Source organism: Leptidea sinapis, chromosome 14 (assembly GCF_905404315.1).
Source record: "Leptidea sinapis chromosome 14, ilLepSina1.1, whole genome shotgun sequence".
Lineage (NCBI taxonomy): Eukaryota > Metazoa > Arthropoda > Insecta > Lepidoptera > Pieridae > Leptidea > Leptidea sinapis.
In genome coordinates this window covers 1,347,833-1,374,767 of record NC_066278.1, presented here as the reverse complement: position 1 = coordinate 1,374,767, position 26,935 = coordinate 1,347,833, and the positions used below count along the sequence as shown (strand labels likewise).

General features: G+C 33.8%; 1 protein-coding gene across 5 annotated transcripts in view; it reads right to left on the bottom strand.

Annotated features, from left to right (window-relative positions):
- Positions 1-26,935, bottom strand: part of LOC126968057 (apoptosis-stimulating of p53 protein 2) — a 395,431-nt gene that overhangs the window by 101,947 nt on the left and 266,549 nt on the right. The window lies entirely within an intron of this gene.

The following is a 26,935-nucleotide window of genomic DNA, read 5'->3' as shown; positions in this document are numbered from 1 at the left end:
ATAAGTAGGTAGTAATTTATAAAAAATTGTTCGAGCATTTTTGAAACTATGCCCTACATGGGGATGAAATAGAATATTAAAGCTCGTGGGGAAATACTATTAAAGAGACTGTCCACATTGACAATTAATATGCACTGCATCATAGAAGAGCGCCACTGGCAGCGGAAAGAGCAGTTTGTAAGTGTATTATTTGCAAAGTATCCCAAAAATGCAACTATTCCACGTGGACAAAGTCGCGCGTAAATACTTGTATATATATAATTTAATTTAACGAATATTACAGTAAAAATACAATAATAGAATGCATATAAAAGTATGTACACGTAATTAAAAATATAAAGCCAGAACCAATTATCTCGGAATTCATTTACTTTTAGCCGTTAAAAGGCTTAATTCAAGGCTCGTCGGAACGGAAAATTAAGAGTCCCTGTTTTCACTAGGTGAAGAATTCGTTTTTGAGGCCGTTCCGTTACAAAAGTTAACTTAATAAAAAAGTTTCCTAATTAAAGTTACTGTGACTAAATAAACGGTTTTACAAAATTTACTTAAATTATTCACTTCTTAAATACTTAAACTTACTTAAGTTTTAGTATTTGTGATCACTAGGAAGAAGGATTTCACTGTCAGTCCTTCTGACTGATATCAATCAATTAATCAGAATCACTTTATTCATATGACACTTATGAACGTCAAAAGTTTTCACATCATTTACCAGCACTACCTGAAAGGTTGAACTTGAATGAGAATAAGTGGCAAGAAACTCTTTGCCAATCTTTGAAATCAACAAATCATTTCATGTGCAATATTATATGTAAAGTAATGCAACAAAAATACTCAAACGTCACTAGTTAATAATAATAATAATATTGACACACTTTTTAACAAATTATCTTGCCCTAAGCTAGGCGTAGCCTGTACTATGGGTTCAAGACAACGATATATTTAAAACAATATACTTAGTTGAACATACATAAATACATTGAAACATCCATATTCATCATATAAATGATTGCACCTACCGGGATTCGAACCCAGGACCTCTAGCTTAGTAGTCAGGGTCACTAACCATTCGGCTATATGTTAGGGAGTTATATTATAGTTATTAGTAAGTTAAGGAGCTATATCTCAAAAAATGCAATAGTTAGACCGCAAAGGCTGAAATTTTGACAGAGGTTTGTTTTACTCTCGCCGCTACAGCACCAAAAAAATGATTCCAAAATGGCCGATATGCAAAGATATTTTTTGAAGTTATACTTCTTTAGGCGCGTTATGAAAAAATGATGAGAGTGAAATATTATCACTGTAACACTAAAGTAACCTAAGATTTTCTGACGTTAGTTAACATTAGGTTTCTTCGTCTATTATTAGGATAGGCAAAGGGTTCAAGCCCGTACATCCGTATTTGTTATTTATAAATTTGGTAACAAAAAAGTCAAAGCAACCGGTTTTTTATGGAATAGGAGGACAAACGAGCGTACGGCTCACCTGGTGTAAGTGATCACCGCCGCCCACAATCTCTTGCAACACCAGAGGAATTACAGGAGCGTCGCCGGCCTTTAAGGAAGGAGTACACGCTTTTTTTGAAGGTACCCATGTCGTATCGTCGCGGAAACACCGCAAAACGTAGAATAGCACGAGGAATAAATAATTTTAATGATTTTTGCTTTGTTAGGCCAAAGAAGTATAACTTCTTGCGTGCATACATAAGTGCACACACACTTTTTTTTTAAAGTACACAGTGTTATATATCTTGTACGGTGGTAGGGGACCTTATGATTGCAAATCGCACTTAACATTAACAATAGTACATTATATTAAGCAAATTTTAAACACATCTTCCCAAACGATAGTACAAGTAGAGATTCTGTGTGGTTTACAAGAATGTCACCCTCGAGTACAAGCCCCGGTATGAAGCGAGTCTCATATTCAGTTATAAGGTTTCGTTGGCTTGCGGTTTTACAAATGGAATACAGAATTATTTTGGAGGTGCTTGCATTATTATATTAGCTTTTATAATTTTCCTATCTGCGTTAGACTTTAAGGGAATAAATATGTACTTACTAGCATTTTTATGTTATAAAAGTAGCTAAAAATAATAACATTATAAAATAGTTAATAAGATTACAAGACAACGATATAATTAATACGATATACTTACTTAAACATACATTAAATACAAATAAACATACATCCAGCATATAAATGTTTGCACCCACCGGGATTCGAACCCGGGACCTGTAGCTACTTTAGTAGGAAGGGTCATTAACCACTCGGCTATATATGTGAATCGTCATGTCTACGTTCTACAGTCTTGAGTTCTATAAAATAAAAAAAAAAAAACACGCAGGCGACGCCGCGAGAAGTAGTCTTGTATTTTAGTTAGTAGGACTAATAGAGTTTTATTCTAGTAAGTTGTCTTTATTCTAGTAGAAGTCGTTCTAGAAAACCAGTAGGAAAAAAATCCAAGTATCCAAATATACCTATCACTAGGTGCTAACCTAAATATCTGTTATAGATATAGCAATCATATTCATCTCATCAGTATTCAAACAAACTAAAATACAGGTATATATACAGATCGACACAAAATACTTATGACACCTCTCTGTTTCAATCTGTGGTTCAAGATAATAGTATCAATATTGTATAATATATATTCCTTCGACTCAAAAAGTATATCTGTACATACAATAATTTATATTATGTATTGCAATTTCGGTTTCCCAGTTTTTGCATCGGGAATTTAAAAAAGAAAATTAGTATCTATTGTCTATGATTCTTTCAACTCAAAAAGTGAATCTGTTTCTATAAACAATATATAAAAGATATTATCATTAATCAGAACATTAAAACAAATAAAATAAGTACATATTAAAAGTGTTTTTCCCTAGAATGTCTAGAACAAAATCAATCCCGGTAAATTCTACCCTTTTTAAGACTTTAGAAGTACTAAGAAGAAAAAGAAATCATTGAAAAATTACGCTTGTTGATAAAGTTTCAAACCTGTATCGCATCGAATGCTACACTATTTTGAACTCTATCTAAATCATTTTAAAAATGAGAACCGTAAATGAGTTGAAAGTACATTAAGCTCTTAGCCTAAGACCGGATCCCAGGATAATGATCACATGTGGAAGAGCAACATATGTGAATGGCAGATAGTTGTCTTCATGAATTATGGATGTGTTGTATGCTATCCACTATTCTCCAATTAAGTGAGATATATCGTCAAACTGTACTGATTCAGAGCCTATTCAACATTCAACATTATAACTTTAAACACAATAGTTATATTATAATTACTAGCTGACCCAGCAAACGTTGTATTGCCATATAAAGTAATACTAGGAAACCTAGTTTTAAAATTTTTGGGTTATAAAAACTAGATTAGCAACCGATTCTCAGACCTACCAAATATATCGTACTACTGCCATATTGCAACCCTATAGCGGATTCGTGAATGGAACAGAATAATATAAAAATCGCGATACAAAATAGTTGTAGATCGTAGACGGGCGAAAATTTGGAGTTGTATGTATTTTTCAATGCTGAATCATAATAAAATAAAAAAAATTGTCAAAAAAAATTAAAAAAATATAGTTAGGGGTGGGGGTCACCCTTATCATGTATGAAAAATAGATGTTGGTCGATTCTCAGACCTACCCGATATGCACATAAAATATCATACAAATCGGTTCAGCAGTTTCGGAGGAGTTTGGTAACAAACACCGGGACACGAGAATTTTATATATAAATAATATTGTATATATGTATTAATTATCTTTCACCGAACATAAAATATCCCCACGTGTGAAGTTAATCGTTCCTTTTAAGAGCTTGGTGGAATTTAGATGACCTTTTCTGTACTTACATACTTAGTTGTACAATAGTTGTTGAACAAAACACTCAAGAAACATTGTTTCAAAAGACCCGGTACCTACTGATTATGTACTCGCACATGGCATGCTATTTGAGAGAAAATAACATTTTGTAACCAAAATTGTATATATACAGTTTGTTGCTGTAATCTTTATTTCTTATCTTTCAAATTATTCTGATTGAAATCATGGTAGAATTATCATCAGGCTACTAGAATGAACAAATATATTTAAAAAATTCTAGTCAAATCGATCTTATTTTATCATCTTATAACTTTCATTGATCTGCGGTAATCCTAGCTGTAAACCTACAACATAAATTAAGATTTTCGCTAAAAGTCACAGTTCTCGATTGAATTTCAAACACTTTATATATATAAAACCAATCAAAAATATTTTATTTCGTAGGTAAGAACGAGCAAGAAACTCTAAGGTTGCTCTTTTCAAAACAGAATGGTATTACAAGTTCTTATTTTCAATTAATTTCAATTACAATATATGCAAAGTAATGCAACAAAATAATGTAAATAATTGAGCCCAGAAGAATATTTGTTTCTTCTTTCTCAGAATTTAGTTTTGAAACGGAGACATCAAAAGAATCATCCAGATATTATTCAATTTGTAAAAAAAAACTGATATCGTAAACAAGCCCCTCATTGCGATACTAATAACAATCCAAATAAATCATTCACCAGAAACAAATCACATTCTCCAACAAGTTAACTTTACCGAGTCTCAAGTAAATAAATGCTTTGTATAGCAATCAACGCGGTAATTGGTACAATTAGAGTATTGTTCAAGCGTGTATTTCATTTAAACTTGAAGGAACGAACTAATTATAATAATATAATAGAACAACAGCAACCGAACCTCGTTACTCGTCGACATAACATGTTCATTCACACATATGTATTATTGACTCAATTCGTGCAGAAATAAATTTGTAGTGCTTTTGGAAATTTTTACGCCATTTCAATCAGGTATTCTTGTGTTAACTAAAATACATACTGCTGGATTTACCTACACGTAAATAAATTTCCTATGCTTTGTTTTCTTACTTTATGTCAGTCATATATGCAATTTAGGTTCCGTGTTAGTCAAGGAAGGGGGGTCTATTACCTACATCATTAACAACGATGACAAAATTTTGTTTGAGGTATATTTTGTAATACTGTTTACTGTTCGAATTTAGTTGCAAAGATAAAAATCATACATATATTATTATATTACATCACAAGATCGTTTTAAATTGTATTTTTAAAATCATTCTATTTCATAGATGCAATTAAGTACTTATTGTGACAGTAATCACGACCATCATGTTCACGAAGCAGTCTTACACAAACAATGTATATACGATAATTTATACTTATACAGTTAACTACAGTTACAATCTATTTTGTTATGTACGTTACAGCTATTATAAAATACTATATTTGATTGAAGAGAGTGGCCGTTGAATTTCTTGTATGTTTTTCTCACGACCTCAACTTTTTACGAAGATATGTTAAAGAAAGAAAACTTTGTAGTGACGTTTCAAAAGCGCTTAGTTTAAGCCTAATTGAATAAAGTTAATTTGACTTTGACATTGTATTTATGTTGAGCTTTTACTTTTATATGACGCGAGTTTTAAAATGAGGAAGGAGGAGGAAGTCAGGAAAATTCTCAGCATTAAAGTTCTGTTAAGATGTGACAAGTTTAATGCTAAAATTCTAGACTCAAATCGTGCAGACACGTAACATTATGAATCATAAATTAGTCATAGCCGAGAACTTCTCTGCGTCGCCTTCGTACAAATTAGTTTTGCGAAGTTGTTCGTCCGTCTCTTGATTGTAGTGCTAGTTTAAGGGTTGTTACCGTTAAGAGCCGATTCCACCATTGACGTAGAACGTGATTAGAACACTTTAAACTAAGGTTACGCCTGTAAACGAGTTTACAGATTCAATATTGATTTCACGCGTTCAAGAGCTGTCGTTATGGTCATAAAAAAACTTCGTTTAAAAATACCGACATTTAAACTCAAAAGTATAAAATCACTTATTAGAGATTTAGTTTAATACGCCTCTTATGCAAATCCTATACCTTTGATATTAATAAAATACTATTATTTGTATCTAGACAAAGCTATCTCGCTCAAAGTCACGCGTGGCGAGTGTAGGTACCTGCTATTACATTTGGCTTGGCACCAACTTCAAAACACTCTAAAAAGTTATTGGTGAAATTGCTTTGTGTTTAATCAAGATCGATACTAGCATTTGAACTTGTTTACGTAAAACTGAGTTTTGTTGAACTCAGTTCGAAGCATAATTGGTAAAAACGGGACTTAGTCTCGTTTGCTACAAGTTCTTGTGAAAAAAACTTGAATTTCATTTTGTGTACTCTAAACCTTGAACAGTAAAACTATGTAATTTTAAATTGATGGATATCCTTTTCCAATTAATAATGACAGCCAAAATCCGATTACGAAGGCACCATCTTTTTACCAGTGGGAGGCTCCTTTGCACAGGATGCCGGCTAGATTATGGGTATCATAACGGCACCTATTTCTACCGTGAAGCAGTAATGTGTAAGCATTCTTGTTTTTCGGTCTGAAGGGCGCCGTAGCTAGTGAAATTACTGGTAAAGACATGTATTATTAAGTTTTTATAGTATTAAAGCCTTCTTATTCAGCTTGTTCATAAATTATTTTTCGAATAGAAAACTCAAGGGAATATAAAAGTAGCGCGTAAATTAACAATGTTATTAATTTGCACTGTGCTGTAGTGGCTTTCCGTAAAATGTATTTCATAGTTGGTTATATTTTATCCATCGTAAGCTGCTGGTTCAACGTCGCGGTCGGTATTACAGATTTTAGAGTATATAGTAATATCTAGTAATTTCTACAACTTATATGTTTCTAAATACATTGAATGTAGTTTAAAATCAGACCTTATCTATTACACCGTTTTATTAAAGCCACTTGAGAGATCTGAAGGGCGCCGTAGCTAGTGAAATTACTGGCTACTTGTCTTAAGGTCCCAAGCGCAGTTGTAGTGCCGCTCAGAATTTTTAGGGGTTTTCAAAAATCCTGAGCTGCACAGTATGGTAATGGGCAAGGCGTATCAATACCACCAGCTAAACGTCCTGCTCGTCTCGTGCCTTATTTTCATAAAAAAAGTCTCAGTGTGACGACGACCACGATACTGCAACCCCTTTCGTTATCGCGCCGTTCGGTCATCTGCTTGTTGCGTCCATTAACTGCGTTGAAAAATATGAGACGCAAAAGGCATTTTAACCTAACTAATAAAATTAATGAGATCTAAGCGTAACAATCAAATACATTCATAGTAAAGGCAATGTTGTTAAAAAAAGTCATCATCATTATCATTTTCATCATCATCAGCCGGAAGACGTCCACTGCTGGACAAAGGCCTCCCCCAAAGATCGCCATGGCACTCGGTCCCGCGCTGCCCTCATCCAACGTATTCCGAAGATCTTGACCAGGTCGTCGGCCCATCTTCTGCGGGGCCTACCAACACTATGCCTTCCGGTACGTGGTCGACATTCGAGTTCCTTACATGGGGGAGGGGAGCTCACTGGTTATCAGTGCCCCTCCATTGGTGGCGGAGTCGTAGTGGCTTGGCGCAAATGGGATGTAGATCTTGATAACCGAAACGTTGGTAGGTTCATGGGAAGGGAAATGCCCCAACGGCCATCTACAGATGGCCGCATATAGCATATAGCCCTGCCCACTGCCACTTCAGTTTCGCATCTATTTGGGCTATGTCGGTGTTTTTAGTTTTCCTACGGATCTCCTCATTTCTGATTCAATCTCGCAGGGAAACTCCGAGCTTAGCCCTCTCCATTGCCCTCTGACAATGAGCTTCCTCATAAGGCCCATAGTTAGCGACCACGTCTGCGTTCCGTATGTCATCACTGGCAACACACACTAGTTAAAAACCTTCGTTTTCAGACACTGTGGTATTTGGGACGGGAAGATTTTACGGAGCTTCCCGAACGCTGCCCATCCGAGTTGGATAAGTTGTTAAAAAAAGTACTCCTCACTAAAAATCACAGAAATCGTTTCAAGCGAGGTGTTATACGATCTCAAGGAACACGCCACTTATCACCAAATATTTTGTTACGTAGCCGTTTATTCCTTGTTTGTTCACGCACCGTGAAGACTCCGGGACAATGGTCTATTTATAACTAATCCGAATGAATAAATATTTTTTACAATAAATGAATCGTTATCGAATTTATTAGAATTGAAAGATTTATTCATTCATTCATAATTTATAAATGTTGGATGCGAACGTTCATTTTATAATGTACGGAAAATATCTGCAGAAAGAATTTATTACGTCGCCGTCCTAAACATTTAATACCATATTTTAATAAAATATTTTTGTAGGATTAAAAGTGTTATAATAAATGAATTATTTATTAGATATTTAATAATATTGATTATTTGGGTAACTGAAAATAATTAAGAACATAGTTCTGGAAAGACTAGGTGACTGATTGTAGATATCGTGAAATTGTTCTGTATTTAAATTAACTGTATTTTAGAATGTTTACTCTATATAACTACATATTATAAATCACAGTCCTACGCCGCGTCTGTCTATATATATATATGATTTTTAGTATCATAAATTTATTTCATTATCACAAGTTGATACGTGAGTTCTTCTAATATTAATTTTGGAACCAGATAAAGTTTTATCGTTAACATAATGCGGTTACAGCGTCTCCCATCTAAAATCAATTTCAATAAAAAGTTCTATGATTTTATTTTGAGACTACAAGCTAATGGAAATAGGGTGAGGAAAATATCATCTCATTTCATGTTCTTTTTGATTTTATTTGATAATTATGAAAATATATGAAGAAAAAATGTACAGGCTTCTACAAATTGATGGTAAAAATAGCAAAGTTAACAGGGTAGGGTTCTTTAGTATGGTAAATAATGTAGAAGACTTACAGAAGAGGGAAATTATTTTATTTAATAAAAATTATTTATTTTAATATGTCGCGTAGCCACATAATGACTTATAAATTTTTTAAATGGTAACTTTTTTAAAGAAAATAAGGGACGAGACGAGGAGACGTTCAGCTAATGGTAATTGATACGCTCTGCCCACTACAATGCAGTGACGATCAGGGTTCTTGAAAGACCCAAAAACTCTTAGTGGCACTTCTTCTTAAGGCGAAGAGTAAGCAGAAAACCCGCAAACATGGTGTTTTTAGACAGTTTTGTGGAAAAGTATAGCATTTCCAGCTATGAACACTACTTAATCCTGTTACACATATCCTTAAGTCTTATTTGTAGGTTGCTAATGCTTGCTGTTGATTATAGTTAACACTGCCGAGCCTTTTTGAAGTACCACATTTCTTTGAAGTTAAACAAGTTTTTTGGCATGGCGTGACGCATTTTTTAGTACTTCTATCAGAAAAGTTATTCTTATAGCTTGTACTTTTTTGTGTAGGTTCATTTATTCATATTAGTAGTGAATTACGAGGATGGTAAGCATATAAACTATTTTCCACCCAAGAATTTTGAAAATATTGGCTTTGTTACGTAGATGGCGGGCAGGCAGCCGTGAACTCATATCGCTCAAGGTAGCTGGTATTTAGTGTCGCCTTAAGTCTCATTTGCCCAGTAATTTCACTAGCTGCGGCGCCCTTCAGACCGAAACACAGTAATGCTTAAACATTACTGCTTCACGGCAAAATAGGCGCCGTTGTGCTGCCAGATACTACACATCAAAGATAATTAATATGAAACAATGTTTATAAACAAAATACCGTAACACACGTACGAGAATATTTATGTGATTACACTGTTTAGTAATAAAATGCTTGCAAGCGGTACCACTTACATATTTAAAACTCTATTCGGGCCAATGTCCGTCCACGTTTCGTTACAGGAAATTGCTTTGAATTCCCTTAATGTCATTTTGGATTCATGGAAAATGGATTCCTTTCAATTACTTTTTTAATTTACATAATATTTCACAAAACAGATAGCGATATGAGACTTTGTGATTTTTTGAGTTGCTTTGGTTGCTTAAAGTAATGGATATAGACGAATTTTTAAATATAAAAATAAATCTTAAAAACATAAAAAATCGGCGTTTGTACGTTATTGTATATTCATTTTTTTTAGTTATTCCATCAACCTGGATGTATCAGTCATATATTACATTGACTAAAATTGATAAGTCGATAAGTAAATCATAGTCATAATTAATAACAACTTTAAATAAAAGCGGCCAAGTGTGAGTCGGACTCGCCCATGAAGGAAGCCATAATTACTGTGATGGAATTTAATATGCATGGGTGAAAAAGTACTAAGCCGACAATTGAAGATAATTGATCAAAACATTGCACGTTGCATTTGAGTAAAACTACTTTCGAGCCCGCTTTTATTCGCTACTTAATAATAATATGTTGATATAGGTCAGGCAATATTGCTAATTCAATATCGGATGTAGGAGTGTCGCGGCTACGCCTAGCAATAAAACGTGAACACATTATTGGCTACACAGTTGGCTACGACATAACTAGGTAACTATGCATTAATTTTTAGGGTTCCGTAACCAAATAGCAAAAAACCGAACCCTTATAGATTCGCCATGTCTGGCCGTCCGTCCGTACGTCACAGTCACTTTTTTCCGAAACTATGAGAACTATACTGTTTGAACTTGGTAAGTAGATGTATTCTGTGAACCGCATTAATATTTTCAAACATAAATAGAAAAAATAAACAATGAATAACAACAAAAATAATTCCCATACTTAAAACTGGAATCAAATTTTTTTTTCATCAAACCTATACGTGTGGTTAGGTATTCAAAAATGATATTGATGTTTCTTCATCATTTCTTCTAAGCTGAATAGTTTGCGCGAGAGACAATTCCAAAGTAAGAAAATAAGAGAATGATAAAATTAAAAAAAATATTTGAAATACATTATACCGTGCAAACTTCCACCGAAAATTGCATTTAACGAGATCTAGTGAGTAGTATCTAGTACTATTATTAAAACATCGATCAAAGTTACAACGAACTACAAGAACTTTTACTTGCTGCTACGGAACCCTTTTTTTATGATAATAAGCGACGAGACGAGCAGGACGTTCAGCTGATGGTAATTGATACGCCCTGCCCATTACCATGCAGTGCCGCTCAGGATTCTTGTAAAACTCAAAAATTCTGAGCGGCACTACAATTGCGCTCGTCATCTTGATACATTAGATGTTAAGTCTCATTGGCCCAGTAATTTCACAAGCGACGGCACCCTTCAGACCGAAACACAGTAATGCTTACACATTACTGCTTCACGGCAGAAATAGGCGCCGTTGTGGTACCCATAATCTAGCCGGCATCCTGTGCACTCCCCTTCATGGGCGAGTTCGCCTCACACTTGGCCGCTTTTTATTTAAACATATTCGCTCGTTGTAACTCCTTACATAGTAGAATATTTAAGTCTAAAGGTCAGAGACACCAGAGCTGGGAGAAAAGCTATTTTTTTGTCCTAACCCGATATATTTTAATCCTCTGAAGGATCAGAAACCAATAAAATACAGCGGCTGCAGTAAATTGCATTCTCAACTCCCGCTGGATGTTCTAAATGCATCTGAACATCTATTTGATCAAGATCTACGTCATTTATATGATGGATTTATATTATAATTCATTTATTGAATTAGGCGTTACTTTGCGGAAATCCATAATTATACAAATGACTTAAGTGTTCTTTAGTGTTAATTCCGCCAATATTTGTTTTTAAAAAACAATTCGACAAGTGTTTCGCCTCTACACGAGACAAAGTTTCAGTGTCGTGCCAGATTTTGGCGAGACAACACGTCCTGAGGATGCCTCGTGTATGCGAAACACGTGTCGAATTGTTTTTTAAAAACAAATATTGGCGGAATTAGCACTAAAGAAAACTTAAATCATTTGTATTATAATTCATTGATTACTTTCTTCGAATTTTCTTTCTTGATTAGTGCAAAATATATCTCAAAAATAGTTTGATATGAATTTCTTTGGATTTGTACATCCATATTCATCATATAAATGTTTGCACCTACAGAGATTCGAATCTCTAACTAATTAACCACTGGGCTGTTAGGGTCGTCAATATCTTAGTCTGAGACTTGCCCCCTTATTCAAAATAGTCTGCTTACTTAAAGCATTGCTAATTCTCACTCTGTCTTCTTCTATTGACCTAAGTCAGAATGAGAAAAAACACTCCTAAGCGGCTGTTTAAAGTTAGCGGACCATTATGAATAAGGGGGTTGAAATAATAATAAACTTTTCCACATGGCACTTCTTAAAGGGCATGTAATGCGTAGGGACGAACACCATATGACGAGACGAGTGATGGATATGGATGAGGCAAAGAGAGGCAGAGGCCGCCCACCAACTACCTGGACTAGAACTGTTAACAAAGACATGACGATGATAGGCCTAACGCCAGCAATGACCCAAGAACGCAAACAGTGAGTATCTTGTATCAGGAGGGCCGACCCCAAATAGGGAATGTGCCAGGGGAATATATATATCTTACTTCACTTCTTAAAATGTTGTGTATAAAATTTATGCGTTTGTAAGTTTTGACAAAAGATCTACGCCTTTATTCATAATGGTCCGCTAACTTAAAATTTAGTTTAAGTAACCGCTCTAATAACTATAGCCTTAAGATAAATTATACAAATACCCAAATAGAAGAAGCTTTGCATGTTCAATTTTTAGGAGTACTTCTAGATAAAAATCTAAAATGGAAAGAGCATGTAGACATGGTATGCCAAAAAATTGATAGATATGTTTATGTGTTATATAGATTGCGTAAAACGGCTTTACAAAGTACAGTCCTGGCAGCTTATCATGGTTATGTCGCATCAGTACTTCGATATGGACTAATCTTGTGGGGAAACTCTAGCGAGGCTAATAGGGCTTTCATGGCCCAAAAGAGATGCTTAAGAGCTATGACAGGAGCTTTTTACTTTGATTCGTGTGAACCACTGTTTAAAGAATTACGTATTCTTCCATTTCCCTGTATTTATATATACGAAATATGTATCTTTGTCAAACAACATGACCATTTATTTACAAAAGCAAGAGATATTTATCCGAGAAATACAAGAAACGGTGACAGACTGGTGATTGCACACAAATTTCATAATGCATCCTACGGAAAATGTAGCTATGTCATGTGTATAAAAATATTTAATAAACTCCCTCCAAGCTTACGCGTATTACCCGTCCAACGATTTAAAAAGGATCTTTTTACATGGCTTATAGATAAATGTTTTTATTCCATAAATGAAATGTTGACACATTAGGTTAAATTAAATTGACTTTAAAATATATATTAATTCTAGTCTTTAAATAATGACATTTAAAATAATAATTATAATTTAAATTAACCTAAGTGCTTAAAATATAGAGTTTGTTAATCAATTATAATAATAACTAGAATTTTGTTAATAGTAATTTTGCATGCCAGAAATGGCCGATAACATTGATACATTAAAACTACTTACACCCATTGTTACATGTTTTCTAGCAAAATAAAGAATTTATTTATTTATTTAAAACAGCCGCTTAGGAGTGTTTTTTCTCATTCTGACTTAGGTCAATAGAAGAAGACAGAGTGAGAATTAGCAATGCTTTAAGTTAGCAGACTTTTATTAATACGGGGGCTAGTCTGTACACTGTTATAGTTATAATAACAATATAATAATATTGACACACTTTTTACACAAATTATCTTGCCCCAAATTAAGCATATATAGCCTGTTTTATGGGTTACAAGACAACGATATATTTAATGCAATATACTTAGTTAAACATACATAAATTCATATAAACATACACATTAACATACATAAATACATTTAAACATCCATGACTCGGAAACAAACATCCATATTCATCATATAAATGCTTGCACCTACCGGGATTCGAACCCGGGACCTCCAGCTTAGTAGGTAGGATCGCTAACCACTCGGCTATACAGTTAGTTAGTTATAAATAACTAGTCTAATCTCTGATTACATTAATGTTATTTAAAACATTACAATGTGTATTTTGTCATTTTTCAGCGAAAAATGTCATCGCACAGCTAAAATACGATATCAAAGAGATTGCAAATGAAATGAAAGTAACATAGTGTTAATCTGATCGAGTGATACATACTTTATGATTTCATTTATTCGTGTGACAGTTTCATTCTGGGTTTTGCTTTTAAAATAATGTCCAGTTTACTTTGTTTTCGAGTACCTAAAGGATGTACACAAAATATGTTTTTTTACGTACTGATGAAACAAAGGTTATATTATGGGTTATAGTTACAAAAATGTCATAACCATAATGTTAACACTCGGAACAGGCACAAACTTATAATGCCTACTACTCGGCTAAGTCGAGTTAGTAAGTCTTTTGTGGGGCGATGTATATGCTTTTACAACAAGATCCCAGAAAATGTTCAAAACAAAAGTATTAAATTATTCGAAAGAATTGATAAAAAACAATTGTTTTGTAAAGGTTTCTATAACATAAATGACTTTCTTAATGATACCACAGATTGAGAATGGAGCGATCGGCACCAGGCTATTAAATAACAAGTTTAATTGTATAATATTAATTTGTAATACATATTTTTTTGATGAAAAAAAAGCCCGCTGAATTTGTTGCGCCCATTCTTCTCAGGTTGAGGCATTCGTTTTGGAGGTGGATGACTTTCAATTAGTGATGTCACATCCTATTTTGAATAAAAATATTTGAATTTGTTATATATGGGAAAGTTATAGGTAGTTTCTATTACAATTTTTTGTATGGAAATCCTGTAAAGGCCAGAAGATAGTTTAAATCCCAGAAGTTATCCCAGAACATTGATATCAAAATTTGTAGGGATGAATCCAACATTTCTCCAGTCATATGAAACTCTTTTAAATACGTTTTGTGACTAATGTACGGAGATTTGTGCTTACCACATAATCGTCCGTGAAGACGGTTCAATATTATACAATGACGCAAACTAATAGATAATTTGTTTTAAATGTTATGTAACCAAGAGAGCACGATATAAAAATTAAATGCAGAAGAATCTAGTATATGAATAAGGGCTTAAAAAAAACGGTGTCTGCTCAAGTCTGCCCACACGAGGTAAATCGTACGAAATACAACTCGAGTCAACTTTTAACGTAGCCATGCGTGACATCTCAGTCTCATTCAGTACCCATAAAATAAAGAGCTCAGCCCGCCTAAAAAGTTTTAACTTCAAAAAGTCTCGACGAATTTCTGGCTGTTCTGCTAAGCTTTGAGGCGGGATTTATAATTCCAATTTTGAAATTGACATCTTGTCAATGGACTTTGATCCATCCTGTCGAAATGACAAAGTCGCTGAAATATTCGATATTCCTTAACTGTCTTTACATCTTCTTTGGACTCTATATTTAAACTTACTCATATGATTATCTACTCTGTAGTATAACTAAACAGCTATTTTTATTTATATCAAACATGAAGTGACAAATTCATTTTCTTTATTTAGCTCGATAATTGAAGACATTTACAAAAACTAAATATCATTATTCACTCCGAATGTAAAAATTTATTTATACTATACTTAATAAAAATAATTGAAATATTTCCCAGGATTTTTGGCAAGAAAAACACAATAATCATAAATATTTTTTGAGAGAAAACCGAAAAATAAAACAAAATTATTTAATGATAGAAATTCAAAGGCTTTTACAAAATTAATTAAAATGTTTATGCATTCACTTCAATTTGGGTTATTTGATTAATGAATATAGCCTTTCATGAAATGGTTTTGATATAAAATGTCTATTTTGCTCATTATGCTGATTGTGTATTTAAGCTGCTTCGAATGCAGTAAAATTATAGAAAAAACATCATAAATAATAACAGAAATTTATACAAAAATCAACCTTTTCACTTTTGTATTTATGTTGAATATGCAACTTATAAATCCACTTTTCATTGCATAGCAATTAAAAACCATTACTTACGATACGAAACATTTGCGAATAACGAAACGCATATTGAAAACCTTAAAGATCGCCGCATTTTTTATTTAACGAGGCTAATAATTATGAACTTTGATGCGTAAGTTACACAGGTAAACTTAAACAAGTTACACACATCAACATTTCCAGACATATTCCAATCTAATTGAATGATACGAAAAACCAAAAACTTCACTGACATAAGGCATCGCACACGATAATATCGGGAGCGGCGATGCGACCGCACCTCCGCGAGGGTTGAAAGCTACTAAACTCAAAACTAAGCTGCCGTCAACTTTAGTATAAAAGCGGTGCCCGACCCTCTTCACTTAATGCACAAAGAACAAAAAATTACAAAAGAATGCTAAGCCAAAGGCCTTTAATTGCCCACTTGACTTTTAGAAATTCCTAGTTCCGTAACAAAAACTACCTGCACTTTATTGCCGTATGATTTCGAGAAAAACCGCAAAATATTCTGCCTGTGCGTAAGAATTTATTGGATAACTCGAAGCTCACTTGAGTTTCCAATATACATTCGATATTGCATAAAGAATTTTTCATTTGGAACAGTTGTATCGAAGATACTTAAGTAATAAATGAATTTATGGCGGAATTTGAATTTTTTTACTATATAAAGTAAAGTTTAATTCAATATCGTTTTATCATTTATATTAAAACTTAGATACTACTGGACATCGATTACACTTGTTACAATACGTTTGAAAAAGTTCACAATTATGCTGACAATATTTAAAGATGGTGGTTTTTTGCAATTTTAGATATGGCATATTTTAGACTTGGATTTCCTTAACTCTTTTAAAATTTTCAATAATGTATTTTTTTTATGGATAGGAGGACAAACGAGCGTACGGGTCACATGGTGTTAAGTGATCACCGCCGCCCACATTCTCTTGCAACACCAGAGGAATCACAGGAGCGTTACTAGCCTTTAAGGAAGGTGTACGCGCTTTTTTTGAAGGTACCCATACTTATCGTATACTATATAAATAATATATATAGAACCATCCAATTCGACGGCACCTTCTAAGGCTTCATAAGATACATAATAGCTTTAAGGGTAAATGTATACACTTCTACAATAAAGTCCCAGCCACTGTTCAGGCATTATCTATAAATAAATTTAAATGTTTTATAAAAAAATGGCTCTGTCGTAAATCCTATTACTCCACTGCTGAATATCTAAATGATCGGACAGCCTGGGACTAGATTGTAATTATTTTATAGCGACTGTACAATATTGTATATTTTTATTGAAAAGAACGCAAAAAAAAGAATGCTGGGAGAGTTTCTTGCGCCGCTTCTTCTCTCTCAGAGCGCCATTTGTTTCCGAAGCGGTAGTAGTTGTATAAGAAATGACATCAAAAAGAATTCTAAAGGAATCAATTTTGAGAAAATAAATGCCTTTATGCCTTGAGAACGAGTACTTGTGTACACTTTTACTGAAAATGAGATTATGAGGCGTGCACTTACGAATTTTCAAAACTATTTTCAATATTCTGAATACTTCTGTATTCTATAAGTCTGTGTTATGAATATATTTCAATTTGTCGCTGTAATTCAGCTGTAGATTCTCCAATAACATAAATAAATAAATAACAGAACACCCGCACAAGAAAAATAATAATTTCTAAATCCCTACAAATTGAGGTTATAGGTTTACCATATATTTTTCCTACAGTATTTTATATAGATCGCAATTAACAAAATGCTAGTGAATAAATAAATCTACATGATCAATTCTAGAAACTGTTCAAGTTACCGTTAAATTGGACGTTGAGAGCTGCAGACTCTGATTAGCGATGTCCAAGTTCTACACGAGTTGCGAGTTCGTATGACTCCCTGATAGAACTGTTACTGTCATACTCGTACGGTAACAAGCGAGGGAAGTTTTCATTTCTGTTTGAATAATATCCGAACGGTACGCGATGTTTGAATACTTTTCGGATGTCGTTTTCGTAAATGATCGAGTCTTGTAATGCTAATATTTGGAGGAATGGTTTCAAGTTTTCTTTAGTGTTAATTCCGCCAATATTTGTTTTTTAAACAATTCGACACGTGTTTCGCCAATTTGTTTTTTCTGACTCTCATGCCAGATTTTGGCGAGACAACACGTCCTGAGGATGCCTCGTGTAGAGGCGAAACACGTGTCGAATTGTTTTAAAACAAATATTGGCGGAATTAACACTTAAGCTAACCCTAAAAAACTAATAAGTGTTATTGTAAATGTAAGTAATCCGCATCCTTTTAAAACAAATGCATTGGTGGCGTAATAGGCCAAACCAACGAACTCCAGGTTCGAACATCGCCCGCCACATACTAATTTTTTTTTTTGGTTTTAGAATTCACATGTTCGTTTTTGATGATTTTTCTTGGTCGGCCACACTCTTGTGTGATAAAAAGAACACTTATCGAAATATTGTATGGGTAATGCTTAAAAAATATTTAAACTATGAATGGAAATATATATTTTACAGTTATAAATATATAACAACAATGTTTTGAATTTTTATTTATGATGGCAAATTTATTTCGCACAAATTATTTCATGCCGCGGTTTTTTGAAGAGAATTTCTTTAAATTTACTGGTTGAAAGGTGAATCGATAAACATTTTATATACACCTTACAACTTATAACATAATTACTGTATGATCTGCATATGTCTAGCGTCAAACAGGTCGTAAAGAATGATTATACTATCTTTACGAAATTCGAACTAATTGTTAAGACTTGTTAAAGTTAAATTGTTACCTATAAAGGTACTACAATTTAAATTACTTTCTTCATGATACGACAGATTGGGAACGGAGCTACCATCTTTTGGAGTGTTTAAACCATATATTTGAATGTATCGAAACTTAAATTTAAATAAAAAACAAAGAAGAAGCCCGCTGAGTGTCTTGCGCCTGATCTTGTCAGGGTTAATCATTTCATTTCCGAATGGGTTTTTGGAAATTTTGAATAAAAATATTTTTAATTTGTTTTTATGTAGATATTTATGAAAAATTCATTGTGCCATACGAATTATTTAAAGGTAATATTGCAAGAAATAAACACATTAAAAAACTTTTGTGTGGTAAAGGTTACTATAACATAATAGACTTCCTTAATGTTATCACAGAATGTATGATATAATAATGTAAAAGAAGCCCGCTGTGTTATTTGCACCCGTTCTTCTAAGGTGTCAGGCACACATTTTCGGATGGGTGCTAGTTTCTGACGTTCAATAAGTGATTTAATTTCCTATTTTGAATAAAAATATTTTAATTAAAATTAAAATAACTATACAATTACAAAGAAATATTATTATGGAACTAATTATTAAACAGTTAGTTCATAGTTAAGCCCAGTAAAAAACACGTAAAATTTATTTTCGTTGTGTTTGTACACTTTTGCCTCCGGAGATTGAAGACGCACCCGTTGTTCGAAGCGGTGATTCAATATCAAGTTATATACTGTATCTGACTCAAAAGCCAAGACAAGTGTCATCAAACCAGCTTCAGCTCAACAAAGAAGTCTGCGAAGCGACATCGAAAGCGAACGTATTTATTTACAAGCTCTGATACAATGGTGTCCCACATTGAGAGACTGAATAGGAGCTACGCGACAAGCACCCACACCTGATCGTAAATCTGATAAATCTCGAAACGAGCAATGGGAATAACCACCCTTACGCTGAAAGGCCAAAGGTCGGAATTCGTGTGCCATGTTTAAAATATCTTGTCTGCCCAAGAATGTGGTATTGAGAAAAGGGCGCTCCGAGAGATAAGAGCTTTATCGGTGCATAAAGTATATTATTATGAAGTTTGTAGACCACTGAATGGGGTTAATGTTATGAATGCTTACTTGACGACTATGGCAGTTAATGCCAATTATTAAAGTGAATACTTACGTGTATTTTAGCTAAACCTATATCCATGTAAGGGAATCTTAGGGCAATTTTCACCAAGTTCAAGAGGTCCCACTGACTGATGACAATACAATTTTGTAACTTATCACTTTTTAACTAACACTTAATGCCGGCGACCTAGAGCGATATGAGTTCACGGCTCCTATGCAATAAAGCCAATATTTTCAAAATTCTTGCGTCGAAAATTTTACATTATAACAGGCGCAAACAGTTTAATTGCTTACAATCCTCATTATTGATTACTAATCTTAATAAATGTACCAACACAAAAAAGTAAAAGCTATAAGAACAACTTTTATGAGAGCAGTATACTAAACAAATGCATCATGCCGAGAAAAAACTTGTTTAACTGCAAACAAAACTGGTAATTCATAATAGCTCTGGAGTGTTAAGTTTAACTAACAGCAAGCATGAGCAACCTACAAGTGAGATTTCAGGGTATGTGTAACAGAATAAAGTAGTGTTTATAGCTCCAAATGCTATATTTTCACCACAATACTTGTCTAAAAACACCTTGTTTGCGTGTTTCCTGCTTACTCTTCGCCTTAAGCGTTACTCTCCTAGTGATCCTGAATATCATATCCAGGACAAATTAACATTGACATATGGGAAGAGATTAAGTTTTAATTTTAATAATAAGTGCATACTTTTGATTGAAATAGTTTTAAGTATAAAAACTAAAGAAGAAAAATATCGTATTTTCTTTCATTAACGCGATTGTTACACATTTTAATAAGATAATTTTAAAAGGATTAAAACGCGTGTAACTGCAAATGCATTTTTACATAAGGTTATTACGTAAAAGTTAAATTTTTTATAATAATTTTTTTTAACCTGATGTTTCTTGAACTTTTCAGAGCATGTTCAATATATACCATATTTAAAAAAAAATGTGACAAATAAGTTTAATAGTATTAACGTATACGATTAATAGTACTTAAGGGTAAATTAATAGTATTATAGACTAAGTTTAATAATATTTAATAAGTCTTTCAAGAACATTAATAAGTAGTATTTCCATTAGTAAATTCAGCTATTTATTTTGGTTTTCCTTTTAATTCAGGTAAGCCCATAGCTCGTTCGGCCTCCATAGCACAGTTCAATTTAAAAAAAAATTGCTTCAGCGTAGCATTTATGAAATGAGGTTTTTGATGAGACATACTATCAAGTGTACCCCACGCTTTTCTGTTGATAGCTAATAATAAAAAAATTATAACCTAATATCACCTTCTTTCCAGCAGCATTTTATAAATCATCGTAATTACCTGAAAAGATAAAAAAAATATTTATTAATATTATGTTGCATAATTATTGGTTATTAAATAATCAATGAAAATTTACATGTGGCGTGGTTTTTTTTTTTTTTTCAATTAATCGATTTACACTTTCACGCGTATTAAACGTGTTAGATACTGAATCTTATATAAACCAAAATTTTAAATTGTTAAAATATATAACAACTAGCTGACCCGACAGACGTTGTTCAGTAGTTAATAAAAAAAATACTTTTTTATAGGAATATGCCAATAATATTTCAAAACATCAAGAATTATTTCGTAAAAAATGCTCCCTGTTGTTATAATGAAATTGTTTCACAGCGGAACTGTCAAACCGTGCGTCATTAAATTCTCTCACAGAAAATATGTCCATACAAAACAAATATTGAACATAAAAATAATAATGGGTCCCAAATCGAAATAAAAACTATTCTATCTCTCAAGTTGGACTAAACTGCACTCCATGAAGTAATCCCCATTAAAATTCGTTCATTAGTTTAGGAGTCCATCGCGGACAAACAACGTGTCACGTAATTTATAAGTCTTATGGTTATCAAAACCGTCAGCGGCTCACAGATGTAACTAATCTAATAAGTAACCTGTTAAGAAATGCTTATTACATTCATAAACGGTAATGCCATGTTAATATGTAGAGTAATTAGAAAACGCCAAAAGAAAAATCACCAAATTTACAAGAATGAATGAAAGAATAGACGACATTTCACCGATTTGGGCCATCAAATGCGAACTGCTCTTTTTCGGTTTGTGACTCACAAACTGTATCTAATATGTTCCCAATGGTCGAAGTTGAAATAAGCTCGCTCGTAGCCGCATAAATAATGTATTGGGCGGGTTAGCCCTATACTGGTCCGTTAATAAAACATTGAAAAGGGAAAGAAAAGGTTATTCGGCGTTGTGTATGATCTCTTTAATAATTGAAGCAATAATGTCGGTTATTGTTGTTGGGTGTGCCAGAAAAAGAATAAAACCAGAACTTTGCGAACTTAAATTCAAATACAAATATGTTCTTTTTTAATGAAAATAAGGGACGATACGAGCAGCACGTTCATCTGATGTTAGGTAATTGATACGCCCTGCCCATTACAATGCAGTGCCGCTAAGGATTCTTGAAAAACCCAAAAATTCTGAGCGGCACTACAATTGCGCTCGTCACCTTGAGACGTAAGATGTTAAATCTCATTTGCCCAGTAATTTCACTAATTACGGTTCAATCCAGATCGAAACACAGTAATGTTTACACATTACTGCTTCACGGCAGAAATAGGCACCGTTATGGTACCCATCTAGCCGGCATTCTGTGCAAAGGAGCCTCCCACTGGTTCATTCAAAATAGGATTAAAATCACTTATTGAACATAAAAAACTTCCACCCATTCAAAAATTAAAGTCTCTGATTTGAGAAGAATTGGCGCAAAAAACTCAGCGTCCATTTTTTTGTGAAATTGCATTACATAAATATCTATTAATCGAGTAGCGGTCACTCCATTCCCAATCTGTGGTATAAGAAAGTTATATATGTTATAGTAACTTTAGTTATAACATATAGGTTCATCGCCAACTTTGAAGCATATTTGAACGACAGATTAGAAAACAATGATAAAAGATATCGATGTACAAAAAACAATATGTAGTGACAGTTATTGATGAGAAATTGTTGGGGTGATTTGCTCATGATGAGAGGATAGATAAAAAAAGATTGACAGCATAAATTTACAAAGCGATGGGTGGATGGAAGTGTTGGTACAGGTTGACCTTGGCGTGCATTCCACAATCAGGTCCAAGATCTAAGATTAAAGATTGGTCTCCGCTGCACTCCTATACCGCAGGAGTAGTCGCAAAATGCGGCAACTAATACTACGTCCAAGTGGGCGTACTCGAGACATTCTCGAACAATGTGTAACGTTGACGTGCCACATGTTCTGTGAATTTTGCTAATAGTTGAAACTAAAATTCCGGATTGCGTAGTAAAACTTTGTAACAACAATACTACAAGAAATAAGAAAGACTGGGATCTCATATCATCAGTAATTATTTTGTATTTTATTAATAAAATGACACAAAGCGTAATATATCCGTCCATCATAAAAATAGCGACAATTAAGCGACAGTCACCATTTTGATCCACTTTGTAAATAGTTTACAACAATGGGCAAACAGACGGTATCAGACATAAACGTTGTCAACTAATGGCAAACAACTTTATGCTTATTTATTCAAAGCTTTCGTAACCAGAACGATGTTATAAAATTTTATAAGACTCATCGCAAAGAGGCGTCCATATAATGTCAGAGCTAAGGTTCCAAAGGGCCGGTAAGTAACGAGCAAGCCCTTCAAGTAAAATTATCCTCATTAATGCTCAGTGACCCTCATATCGTCTCACATTATGTCTAGACGACAGCTATTTAGCACTGAGTCGCCAGAACATAAAGAAACTCATAGAAAGTAATCTTAAATTAATCTACAATGGCGCTATTGTCATTTAAGCCGTTCATTTAAACCCGTGTTATAAAACTTTACTTGAATAACTGTTCATGAGCTTTTTAGAATTTATAGTGCAAGGTAAGTTGAAGCTTTCAAAGAGAAAAGCTCAACTCTGATATTTTAAATATAGTTTTGAACTACCCCCACTTCCTATAATTTTAGAATTGTACCTTTAATTTTTTTATGAAAATAAGGGACGAAACGAGCAGGAGGTTCAGCTGATGGTAATTGATACGTCCTACCTGTTACAATGCAGTGCCACTCAGAATTCTTGAAAAACCCAAGAATTCTGAACGGCACTTCAATTACGCTCGTCACCTTGAGACATAAGATGTTAAGTCTCATTTGCCCAGTAATTTCACTAGATACGGCGCCGTTATGGTACCCATAATCTAGTTGGCATTCTGTGCATAGGAGCCTCCCACTGGTAAGTCTTGATAATACAATTAATAATGATAGCAATGGTAAAAGATCTACAAACATATTTTGTATCTTTTTCCAATCAACATCAATAATAAAACCAACAACATTCATGAACGAAATTAAGTAAATAAAATGGTCTGTTTGCGTATCGGTACCCAGTCAACATTAATCTCCAATCCATTATGAAAATATCGTACAGTTAGCAAGATATATTTGCGTTTTATTTTAGCAGAAACAAAGTTTATTCTGATAACACGAGACGTGTTTGTTTTACCCGAGTAGTCTTAGCAAAAGGGTGTGAAAGGCAGTTGCGTCGACCCAACGTAAAGATCAAACGTATGTCTTCTAATGACCTGCAAACATAGATCGTCACGGGCGATTTAAGTGGCGCTCTACTTAATCGGGGCATGCCAAGGGTTTACGACCTAAAATAAAGGTTTCATTTGTTACGGATTCTGAGAATCGCTTTGGGTTGATTCTTGGCTAGTGGGAAGATGCTATAGGTTGTGATTTACTTGCAAAATAATATGTTAAATAACGTCAGTCGCACTCTATGGGACTAGGTCATCACCATTAGGTGGCCCGTATGTTTTTTTTATAAAAATAAGGGACGAGACGAGCAGGACGTTCAGCTGATGGTAATTGATACACCCTGCTCATTAAAATGCAGTACCGCTCAGGATTATTGAAAAAACCCAATAATTCTGAGAAAGTCGTCATGGCAGAAATAGGCGCCGTTGTGGTACACATAATCTAGCCGGCATCCTGTGCAAAAGAGCCTCCCACTGGTAGCAAAGGAGCCTCCCATTGTTATGTATTTTCGTATCCTCCAATTCCATAAAGAAAATGTTTTGATAAGTATTTGATTATGGCTTCAGCTTGATACTTCCACGCCCTCCTCAGGACTTTTAAACATTCCAAAATTCTCTTCTGTGAACAATGTATGTATCTCGTGCTAAATGGACCTGACTTGAGAAGAAACTTCTTCATAATCCAACTATCTAAATACAGTTGTTTTTTTAGACGTACAGAACCCAACAAATTGTAACCAACCATAAAACGCAGACATATTGAAAGGAAAATAACGTAGGCATAGTCACAGATTTACAGTTCACAGTTTAATTTTTAAGATGGCCGTTTGAATTCTCAAACAACTTCAAGTAGATACAACATGCAGAAATGTGTCCAGTCAAAAATATGGCGCGAAAAAAAGGCAGAGTTTTTGCACTTTGTTGAGTGTTCAAGCTCGGATGGCTTGAGGGTTATCCCTCCCCTTTGACCTGTCTATCTTCTTTTTTTGTGAGCAAAAACTTAACGAGCTCTTTCCAAAGATGTCGGGCTCAAACGTTAACACGTGTGAGTTTTAATTAATTTCCGTAACGTTTGAAATAATTTTTAGCTGTAAGTAAAATCTTCACCGTACATAGAAAATTAAAAACCTGCCATTTTTGGATAAAAAGATGTTCTTTGAATATCTCTAATGGTACTAAAATGTAATTAAGATGAATAAATGTTTCTTTTATGACATTGAGCGACAAGAGCAGGACGTTTAGCTGATGGTAATTGATACGCCCTGCCCATTACCCTGCAGTGCATCAGGTAAGTTTGCTGACGCGCATATAGATTGTTTCCATATAACGATGTCATAACGGTTCACATCCCTAATGCGCAGGGTTCAGTTCCAACGGCCTCCCGAGAGCTTTTGTTGACAGGTTTGATCGTCAGTACCCGTTCCGTTGTTGTATGCTGCAAGTGTTGACAAATGGGGCCTGCCGAGGCGCTTTTATTCAGAAAAAATAGAAAAAAGTTAGGATAAGTTTGCATCTTACTAATAAATTATGATCCAAGTCGGTCGAAATAAATGTATTTTAAAAATATTACGATTCTTGAAAAAAAAAAATCTGAGCGGCATTTCAATTACAATGTAGGTACCTAGCTAGTTATGAATAACATTGAAAGAATATTGAATTTGGCAGGACCGAAAAATACTTCAGTTTGGCTTTTAATTGCTTTACAGTTTGTATTAAACTTACTCTGCTAAAGGCACAGTTAAAAGGAACTGAAAAAATAAACACTAATGAATTTATTTTCTTCTGTTGATTTAGTTGCCGACTCATTATTGTATATATGGTGGTAGTTGAATGTCAAGTGAGTTTTGTAAAATTTAAAATACTTAGTACATCATTGTTATTATCATTATGTGCATCATTCACATTATAATGATATAGTCTGCTGACAGTTCCGATCTTTCTAACATTGATGAATATACAGGTGTCCCAAAGTTATGGGACATGAAGGGAAAGTACCTTAAATATCGTAGATAGGGTATTTTACTAAAAGAAGACTTTATGTTATTTTTAAAAGTAAGAAATTCTGCATTCAAAGATTTTCTAAAAATTACTTGCCTCGTCTGGGAATCAATCCGACTTAAATGTAAAAAAAAAACACCCCTGCTTTTGTGATATGTAGATAATATGACAAAGTAGTCAATTACTTATGTGGGTATTTTTTTGTAAATTAATTAAACGTGATCTCTCTTGTCTTACGCAAATCGCCAATCTTTTAATGAGTCCGCTGCCTTTTGATTTTCTTATCGTTTTATGGTGAATACTCGATATGATATGGCACAATTCTGTTTGTAACTCGCCCACATTTTCGTATCGCTTTTAAACTAAAAAAAAAAACTATGCTATAAAGTATTTTAACTATGAAGTGGGTACTTATTTACGAATAATCAATGCTATCTATGGAATGAAAATATCTCTACTTTTCGAACGTCGTCGTCGGCAATAAATAAACTTTCTTGAAATTTGACTCAAACATTTTACGTTGCTCCTTTATTTTAAAATACTATGTTACTTAAGAAGAGTTATTACTTTTTGGCCATTCTTTCGATTGGCAT